Here is a 10,003-nt window from a genome sequence, read left to right as displayed (position 1 = left end):
AATGACGGTATAAACAAAGTAGAACATCAGGCCCGGAGCCTTTTTATTTGAATTCCTTTATATTTTTTAATTTATTTTTCAGATTTTTTGCATATGTAAAATGCATTCATTTTAAATAATGTGCATTAAGCCACATTGTAGTCTTAGTAATGTTTTGTGAATTAAGTTCAACGGTAATTACTGACGTCTGGGTAAAAAAAATCCTGGCAATGGCTAAAAACGTCAAAGCTCTCAAATGTCTATTTTCATCGATCGATTTTCCATCTAAAACGTGAAGGTTTGATTTTCATTTGAATCGATGAATAATAAACAGTTTCATATCCGGAGGGCTGAGCGTCACCAGATGTTCACGGTGGTTTATGTGGAGCTTCCAAATCCAAACAAAACGTTGGATCGCCATCTGCAACTGACAGACTGTTGGGTGATCAGCTGATTCTTTATCCATCATTAAGAAAGGGGCTCTACACACGTCTAGCAAAACAGGAGCATGCAGATGTGGATGATTTCTCATTTATTTGCCTTTATAAAAACTGCCACTGCACCAAATCACAATTGATTTTGTCGAACTGACACGTATAATTATATGAATTAAAAGCATCTCTGTGTTCTGTCACGTCCGCCGTTTTTTAGATCATTATGTGATTACAGTTGCTTGGTTTTATTATACACACTTTTACCCCTTCAATCAATTTGCCGGGCGTCCGCGCGCCAGACCGACGCCCAGACCCCTGGGTCAAAGGTCAGCCGGCCACTCTGCCATCAGTCACCGTAGCCTTTTAGACACCAGGCAGCGTTTTAATTAGAGCACGTGGCCACGTAAGGACGATGCTTTCGTTTCACTGTGGAGGAGAGACGTTTGAGCGTCATTTGTGTAGAACCGATCCTGAAGTTCTAGTTGATCAGACCGTGTCCCTCCGCACGGACGAGCGCGTGTGGTTGCTAAGCGACAGTTGCGCATGGAAGGTGAGCTTTGGTCAGCTTGTTAGCTTTTAAGCTAATTTTGTTTTTTAGGTGAGTTACTTCACACGTAGGTGAACACGGAATTAAAAAACGTCGTGTTTTAGATTGTTAGTACGTCTAATCACAGTGGATGTAGGCGGAGGGACAGCGGTGTTTGAACCCGAGTCTTTACCAAACAACCGTTAGCGTTGCTGTGCCATGCTAATGCTAGCTCTGCGTGACAGATAGGCTAGCTATAAAATAACAATAAAAGATAAAGTTCTTCAGAGCGAGTTCGGTTCATCCAACAAACACCCACGTGCCTTCACCGTGCTTACGTTGGTAACCAATTCACGTTGCAATTCTGTTGTTGTTTTAATTTTAAATATCCAGTTTTCCCAATTAGCAGCAAAAGCAGCACTTTGTGGTTGAGGCGCGTGCGTCTCTGTTATTGCAGATTTAACATGCAGCTTCCTGTTCTTTAATGCTCATAAACGTAGGGAATCGTGATAGTTTTGAGCTTTTATATTGTCGTGTCCTTTTAATTGGTGCAGTAACTGTGCTGTTTTCATTTCTATGCTTTGGATACAGTTGTGTGTTTGGGGTGAAATAGGATATGTGACACCTAAGATAATCTTCATCAAATGAAAGGTCTAAATACATTACATCACTACAGCATAGTCATGAAATACTGCAGAGGTAAAGTTGTTAGTTGTGCAGCCGAAGCTCAAATTGTAGGTTTAATAGTATTTCTTGCACTGCTCCGTGGAAAATAAGGATCAGGACTGTCCAGTGACTGATAAGAAAGAAAAGCCCCTCAAATACAGCCCATGCTTCTACCCCCTGTGGTTCACTGTCATCTCTGAGACTCTCAGTTTTCTTCCAATAAATTACTTCCAAATTAACTGATAAGGTCCACAGTCTGCTGATAATTTCTGCTTGACATTTAACTGTATCACAAAGGTTTTAATATGGCACAAGAAAAAAAATGATTAAGCAAATGGATAATGATAAAAATGTGTATTTTCCTAATATATTAGGTTCTACCTAGCATTTAGTTTTGTTAATCTTAAAATGATTAACCATAATAAAAAATATTAATTGCATATTGACACAAATTATTGCATGTATCGACATCTGTGACAATAGTCGACATTTGACCAGAGTTTCTCAATAAATGCTGGAAATGAAGCTTGGGAGTTCAGGGAAACAGTAACTCCCTTGGATTGATTTCCAATAATCTGGTCATTGCCTGTCTGATCCACAGGATGCAGGCTACAGGGAATTGTCAGCTCATGTCCCAGTAGCTGTTGTTGTGATGACCGGTGTGGCGATAATAGCAGTTAACGAGATATTAACCCCAGATAAGGAAGAAGACAGGAAGTGATGAGCATTTTCAGGAAGGGTTGAGGACAGGATTCATCAGCAGACGACCTTGACCTGATCAATATTGTTTTGATATTCGGCAGTAGTAACGAGCAGCGTGACCTCTGTAAAACTGCCGAGGTAAATCCAATTTCTCATGATAGACAACACATGGTACATTACACATTACAAGATGCATTTACAGGCACATCACTGAGACGTAACACAAACAGCAAATTATAGACTTACTCACACACACACAAATAAACATGCACTGTTTGCAAACACATAAAGAGACACGGTGATGGTCAGAGGTCTGGATCATTGTCCAGCTGGTTAGGATGCAAGCAGACGATCACGCCCTGCAGGTCAAAGGTCAAATTCATCCCAGACGCCTGACCTCATCCTCCAAGGGTTGACCTTTATAGGCCAGGGCTGTGCGTCTGTGTGAGGCTGGAATGAAGGAAGGTGTTTAACAGGGAGGGTATTGGGTGAACAATAAAGTGAGAGGCATAAGTGAAATATTGTACCAGTGTATTGTAAAACATAATGTATGTCTCTGAATGACTCAACCTCAGCGGACGTGAAGCAGAGAGGTTGGTAGACCTTTAAGTAACTGATTGTAAGATGAGAAACGGTTTTGTGTTATGAGAAAGTAGGCAGTTTTATTGTTTAGTGTTTTACTCATTCAGTACACCGCGCTTTTAACGCCATAATTCTTTACCCCAACTGTTAAAAACAAGGGACATGAACAGGATTAAAGTGAACAAAATAAGAAAGAGAGAAAAATAACTGACAGACAACAAAGGAGGAGCTGAGGAACCTCGGCCAGAGAACAGTGACAGAGTGGTCGCTGGTTGGAAGCGCCGGCTTTCTTCTCGCACACTGATTGGCTTCCTTTTCATTCCTCGGATCACTTTTCCTCTATTTCACTCAGTTCTCTGCTCTTCTCTCACCTCGACACATGCAAGCTTACAACAATACAACCAAGCATTTAGGCACAAAAAATAAACCTTAGAATTAGAATATTTACAGATGCTTTGATTAAAGCTGAATAGTTTAATGTAAGATTTGCTGCTTATTTGCATTGGACTGATAAGATAAACTATACAGATACAAAGGAACATTTGTGTTTTTTAATGCATATACTTTAGAATAAAGTATATGCATTAAGCGTATAAGTAAATAGTTTTGCGCAATATGGTAAAAATCATAACCAAGACATTTTAACGACCAGTGTTTTTTGTATATTTTAAGGAGACCGTGGTTAAGTTGTCAGGAAAGTTGCAGACCTCAGTGCACTACTTAAAACCAGTGAGTGTAATTAGAGCGCAACTATTGTTTTACGTGTTTTTGTTCACGCTGGAGCTGGAACTATTTAACATTTAGCCAACTGTGTCCAGAATGTGATTTAATGTAAAATATGTTATATTCTACAAGGGTTTGTGCCATGTGAATTCATGCATTACAGAATCTCTTACTTAGAAAAAGTCCACACGTTTTCTTAATTTCTATTAGACACGACCACATTGTTATAAATGACAAGTGACGTATCTTCAGCTTTCAGTCATAATAATGACAGTGATTCATAAGTCTCTGAAATCTCAACTTACTGTTACCATAGAGACTACTGAGCAGTGAATGGGTGAACCACACTGAACATCCTAACAAATCTTATTTTTTCTGTCACTTCAGAAAAGTGTAATCCGTCAAATTCAAAATGAATGATAATTCGCAACACCAGATCAATTAATGTTCATGTTTGTACTTACTCTAGCAATTTTCCCTTACGCTTCCTATGTTTGCAGCAAATAACTACATCAAAGGATGGTGCCAGAAATCGGCCTCTTCCCTTGCTTCCATTGGAGTCCTTGCACACCAATCTCATCATCCCAGAGGTTCAAAGATGAAGGTGAGTAGGTGGGTGGAGGAGGAGGAAGGCACAGGAGGGCATGGAGGATGAAAGCGGGTGGAAATGCGCCTGGCTGAGCACTTGTTTCCGTCCATCCCCTTCACCCCTCCTCTCCTCCCCAAAAACATTCTTTTCTCTCTTGCAGCTCTCGTTCACCCCCTAATCCCTCGCTACTCCACTGCATATGTTCCCTAATCCGGAGTGTGTGGGAGGCCCATGAACCCCCCCCACCTCCCGCTCACCTCCACCCCTGCCTTTTTCTTGCTTGCTGTAACGCTGTAACATGCCTTCATTGCTCTTCTTTTAGCCTGGACTCGCTCTGTCTTTCTCTTTGCAGCTGTAATTATTAGGCAGTGTGGCCCGGCCTGGCCCCACCCAGTACTCGTTCTATTCTCCCTCCATCCCAGTCTGTCCCACTCCTTTTCTGTATCTTGTTTTTTTTCTTCTTATTATTTTTTTTAATTATTTCATATTTGAAGAAAATGAGTCATACATACATATTTGGCAAACGGTCATTTACTAAAATCACATTAAAATCACGCGAAAGGATTATAGTTTATCTTCCAATGTTTGGCATGTTTTTTATTAGTACCGTCTCTAATTTTCTCAGTATTTGATTATTTTCCTGCCTATTTTTTCTTTTAGCTGTCTTATTTTCTTTCAGGTGATTTCATTGTTGTTTTTCCTCCCCATTTTGGCCACACACACACACACACACACACACACACACACGCACGCAGGCTTTTTGTCCTGCTTCTTCCCTTGCTTTACCCCATTACTGAATAGTATTCCCGGAGTCTTTTGTGGAGCCTTGTATAGGCACATGCCAAGTCAAGTTATTTCAGAGTGGTTTCAATGGAATTACCGCCCAAATAATCTCCTTTTGCTTCCATAAAAAAGTAGAAAAGGACAGAAGAACAGAGCAGACTAATGTAAAACAAGCAGCACCCTTGACACAGAATAAGCTTGGAGTTCCACACTAGAACTAACAATATGAAAGATCAGAGTCTACATATTAAAGAAGGACCTGGAATCTGGATATGAATTGTAGATGATTGTGGGGGTGTAGTGCAGAGTAAAGCTGCCTAAACTCAGCTTACTTTGCTTTGTCTTCAATGATCATTCTTTTTAGAATGTCAGAAATGTTCAGGATGTAAATGTATTTATCAAAGCACAGAAGGTTTATTACCAGCTGTGTTTGACTGAATAGATATTAGTGCTAATTCATTTGTTAGTATGCAGGAAACCATCCTAACACTCAGAAGGCAACCGTAATATTGACTTTCCTAAAACCGTGGGATACTGGGTTCAGAGAATCAGAGCCATTAGATGCCTGGAGGTCAAGGGTCAAGGCAGTAGCCCCTATATCTGGCTGCTTGGGTCTAGTTATCGTCAAATGACCTGTGACCACTGAATAGGCATCGGTGCATGTACTGGGTGTGAATCTATTGTCCTTGTGCATTAAAAGTGGTTTTAATGCAATGTTTTATTGCAGCTCTTTTTTAAAATATTTTGTTAGTCTTATTTTCTTCATTTAAGCGTTTTTGGTATTGATTGGCTTCTGTTTACAGAATGTGTGCAATGAAGCAATTTAAATCCTGACCATCAGTTTTAGTCAAGTAATACTACTTATATGAAAATGCTTTACTCAAAGTAAAGACGTACTAAATTAATAATTAGGGAAGTTTTGATTAAAAAAATATATCTAATTCCATCCACACACCCTTTTATTAAGTATAGCTTTACTATAAAGGGGGTGAGGTTACAGCCATGTTTTTTATTAACTAAATGAGTTATTGATGGCATTTTCAATGATTTACAGTCCTTTACTACATCATTAGTTGTTTCACCCCTAGTGCACCTGTCTGTGGATTTGTGTTTTAAACATAGAGCTAGTATTAATATGTGAGAATGTGCTGCACCTCTTATGCTTCCACACATCTCTCATCCACTTCTTAATCTCTGTGTGACTACACATTTGTGCCGTGCTTCAGGTGCCAACTGCTCAGGGGCGGTTCACCGGTACATATATGTCTGCATGCGTGTCGGTGCCAAGTGTCATATCAATAGGTTAATAGCTGTGGTGTCAGATTCAGTAGCGCTGATTAGTTGACAGTTCACTAATCCACACAGCACCCTGAGTTATTGGCCCGGCCCATTGATTTCCAGCCAAGCCAGGAGGAACTCAGGGGTCGTAAGAGAGCCTGCTGCTATTGATTGGCCCCAAATCAACCCCACCACCACCTCCCCATAACACACACACACACACACACACACACACACACACACACACACACACACTCCAAACCTATGGCTGGCATGCTGCTTTAACATACCCTCACATAGCTTCTTTCCCTGCTCCTATGACTCTCCTCCTGCCGCCTACTCACTTCCTCTGTCTCTGTTATTGTGCCATTGGGTATATTTGTGTCATGTTGCAGTGTCAACTCCATCAGTCATTTTTTTTAGAGAGAGATATTTTTATTGACAGATTTTATGAGTTGTAGGAGGCATCTAACAAACCTGCTTCTCTCACTCTCTGGCTCTCCCTCCTTCCCTGCACTGCCCCATTGCCAATACTTTTATATCCTTTCATCTGTATCAGTACATTAAAGTGATACTCCTCCCAAAATCTTTTGAGTAGCAAAAACCTTCATCCTCTGTAGGCTTGAAAGGTAACTGTAAAACATTTGTAGTTTCTCTCTTTACAAAAAAAGCAACTGCGGTCAGTTTAAATGGGTGGTTACACTGGATTCAGGTGGAGCCAGCGTTTCTCAGCAGAGGGGATCTATTCTAACTGACTGGAATTAAGATCACAGCTGCTGTTTATGAGGAAGGAGGGAAATTATTTACAGAAGCCTTTAATAGCAACGTTTGCTAAACACTCTGTAAACTTTTATAGGTAAAATATAAGTCTGATTTTTATACATCGGTATGAAACATACTGTCCTCCAGAACCTCCTCCTTATTCTGCTGGTCGGGTTTGTGTGGTGATGTGGTTCTGTGACCACAGCATCCAGTTCAAACTGGTCTCAGGTAAGATGCCATCTGTACAGTAAAACAAGCGTCCTGCTCCAAAACCCTGATGGTGAATACTTGAAGTTGTCCAGGATGAACGGTGCCAGATTAGTGAGTGTGTGAACTGTAATGAATGAGAGACGAGCTGAAGACAGACTCCTTCTGGAGCCTTGTTGTCTAGAATGAGCAGGTAGACACTGGGAGGCACCAGCAGAGTCAGGCACAGAGTGAGGAGTGTAGGGTTTGATGATGATGATCTGGTTTTTACTGGTTTCCTCAGACCACGCTGCCGTTAAACACTGCACTGGCCTTTGTGCTTCAGAACCGGTGGTTGTTCCAGGTGTGTTCAGCTTTTATTCATGAATGAAGGAGAAAGTGTGAAAAGTCTAAAAAATGCATGTTTCCCGGCAGGAAGAACTAGATAATGGCTTGGAAGAGAACATTTCCTTTGTTTTGTCTGCTTCATCACAGATGAGCAGCAAAGCATTGATTTCTCATCACAGAGGCAGCAGGGTTGGTGTTTGTGTCCATCTCCATGAGCGAGCCTTGATCCCAACTCCTCCATCAGCCGTTTTATTTTAATGGGATGCATTTGACTTATTCTGACCTTGATTTCTTCATTTCCTTACAACTTGTTTTTTCTCCCACTTAACAGATTATCATGAGTGACCTGATCTTGACAGTGAGCAGAGAAGTGGAGCGGTGTGAGCTGATGAACCTGAATTCAAGGTAAGAGCATTTAATTCCTTTGCTCCCGGTGTCCGTCCTAACAGCGGCGCACGGTGCTTCTCCACATTCCCAACATTGCTCATATTATGTCTGCGTTCTTCAGCCTTCTTTCCTCCGCTCCCTCCATCTCTCCTCGTCCTCTGTGTGAGCATTGGCATGGGGTGGGGTTGGGGGGTTGTTAAACATTTTTCTTCCTTCTTAATTGTTTTGACTTGTGCCATTGGCATCTCGATTAGGCCTCATTGATTTCCCACTGCTAAGTGCATTGATTTCTACATTTCTCATTGATCCCAGCTTCTAAATCTACCCACACACACTCTGTGCCTGTGTCTCTCTTTCTGTCTGAGAACACCATTCAGGCTGAACATGAACGTGTGTAGAAGAGGTAGAGGAGGATCCAGACAATAAATACTGATAATAAGACACAGAGAGAAGAGAGATTTTAGTTGTGGTGTTGATGACGTACTAAAAACTGATTATGAGGCCTGCGTGAATAAAGTGCACATCTCATAGGACTCCTGTATCTGTGTTTTACAGGAGCAGCTATCATCTGAGCGTTAAATTTTATTGTCCTATAAGGTTTAGCTGTGAACAACAGCACAGTAGAGACATTGCTTCTTAAAACTATAGGCAAACGTAGATGTTTTGCAGGACCAGAATATTTTGTGAGAGGTGTTGTATTAAAACACTTTTTGCTTCTCATTCTATAGCGATTTTGCAGCTACTATCACACTTGTACACACATGCACAGGCACACACCTTTTTGATCCTATTCCATGGTGTCCAGGAGAACTGGGTCTGATCCGCTCAGTGTTTAAGGCTCTCATCTCACCCCATGTCTGCAGTAGACACACACAGACACACGCAGACACACACTCCAGGCTACATGGGCTGGAAAGCTCCATCCATGTCATTGGCATTACCTCGAGCCTTGATGCTGTATTTGTGCTAAGCTAAGCTGTTTTGGCATCTTTGAGCACACAAACCACAGGCTGAGTGTGTGTCTGTGTGCGCGTCATGTACATGAATAATTTGAGCCTGGATTCGGTCTTTCCGTGCTTTCTTTCATGCTATGGTGCGTTTGAATGTGTATGCTGCTGCATACATTTGTGTCTGTGTCCACCAGCTGATCAGTGTGTTTGTATGTGCACGTGTGTAAACCTGAATGACAACAAGTATTACTGCACACATCACACCCCCACCACTTGTGCTGTGCTGCATTTTACATCTTAAATCCATTACAGCCCATCCAGGATCAAATAGGATGCAGAACATGTGTGAAATATCAACAGTGAGGAATCCACAGGAGGAGAAATATCTTCAAAGTCCAAATAAAATTATGTGTGAAATAAAAGAGAATATACATGAAACAAATCCCCGGCTTGTGAAGATAAGAACATGGGAAGACATCTAGTGGAAAAAAAGCATATTCACGAAGCGATTTTTCTCGCTCACTGTGATTTCCTGCACACTCGAGGTTAAGACGCGCTCATGAGCTCTAAGCAAGAGCATTGATCGGCGTCAATGATCGTATCAAGGTAGCGTATCAACTGCAACGTACTCCTTTCACTTTGTCCTCCACGGCCTTAAGAGCAATAATAGATATGTAGGAGAAGTATTGGCAGGGCCCAGACCAGCTTATTGACAACCTGTCAGCATTGATTACTTAGTCAGGCCACACGAGGAAAGGTGGAGAGACGTAGACATGAAGAGAGAGAGAGAGAGAGAGAGAGAGAGAGATACTGGAAATGGATCAAATGCCACAGCTAAAAATGAGCGTGTGTTTATTAGGGTCAGTGTTATGTAGATGAACATGTCTGTGAGTGAAATCCTGAATGTGAGTAATGTTCACTTCTCCAGTGTGTGTGAATATTTTATAGTGTTTATTAAGCCCTGCTGTGTGTGTGTGTGTGTGTGTGTGTGTGTGTGTGTGTGTGTGTGTGTGTGTGTGTGTGTGTGTGTGTGTGTGTGTGTTGCTCAGTTACATCGGCGGAGGAGGAGGCAGTGATATAATTGTAAGCGGGTATTGATTGGTTACCT

General features: G+C 41.4%; 1 protein-coding gene across 4 annotated transcripts in view; it reads left to right on the top strand.

Moving 5' to 3' along the window:
- The first annotated feature begins 734 nt into the window (after positions 1–734).
- Positions 735–10,003, top strand: part of LOC114865625 (POU domain, class 2, transcription factor 2) — a 63,029-nt gene continuing 53,760 nt past the window's right edge. Inside the window, exons 1-4 of one of the 4 annotated variants that reach the window (XM_041072858.2) lie at positions 735–963; positions 2,207–2,445; positions 4,113–4,216; positions 7,890–7,963. The gene's annotated coding sequence lies outside the window, so the exon portion shown is untranslated. Of the gene's footprint in view, positions 1,012–2,206; positions 2,446–3,565; positions 3,619–4,112; positions 4,217–7,889; positions 7,964–10,003 lie in introns of those variants that run through there. The other 3 variants (XM_029166900.3, XM_041072859.2, XM_055512864.1) reach the window with 3 other exon arrangements.

This window comes from Betta splendens, chromosome 11, assembly GCF_900634795.4.
Source record: "Betta splendens chromosome 11, fBetSpl5.4, whole genome shotgun sequence".
NCBI lineage: Eukaryota > Metazoa > Chordata > Actinopteri > Anabantiformes > Osphronemidae > Betta > Betta splendens.
Note: the sequence above shows the minus strand (reverse complement) of the source record. Positions and strands in the feature narration are given on the sequence as shown.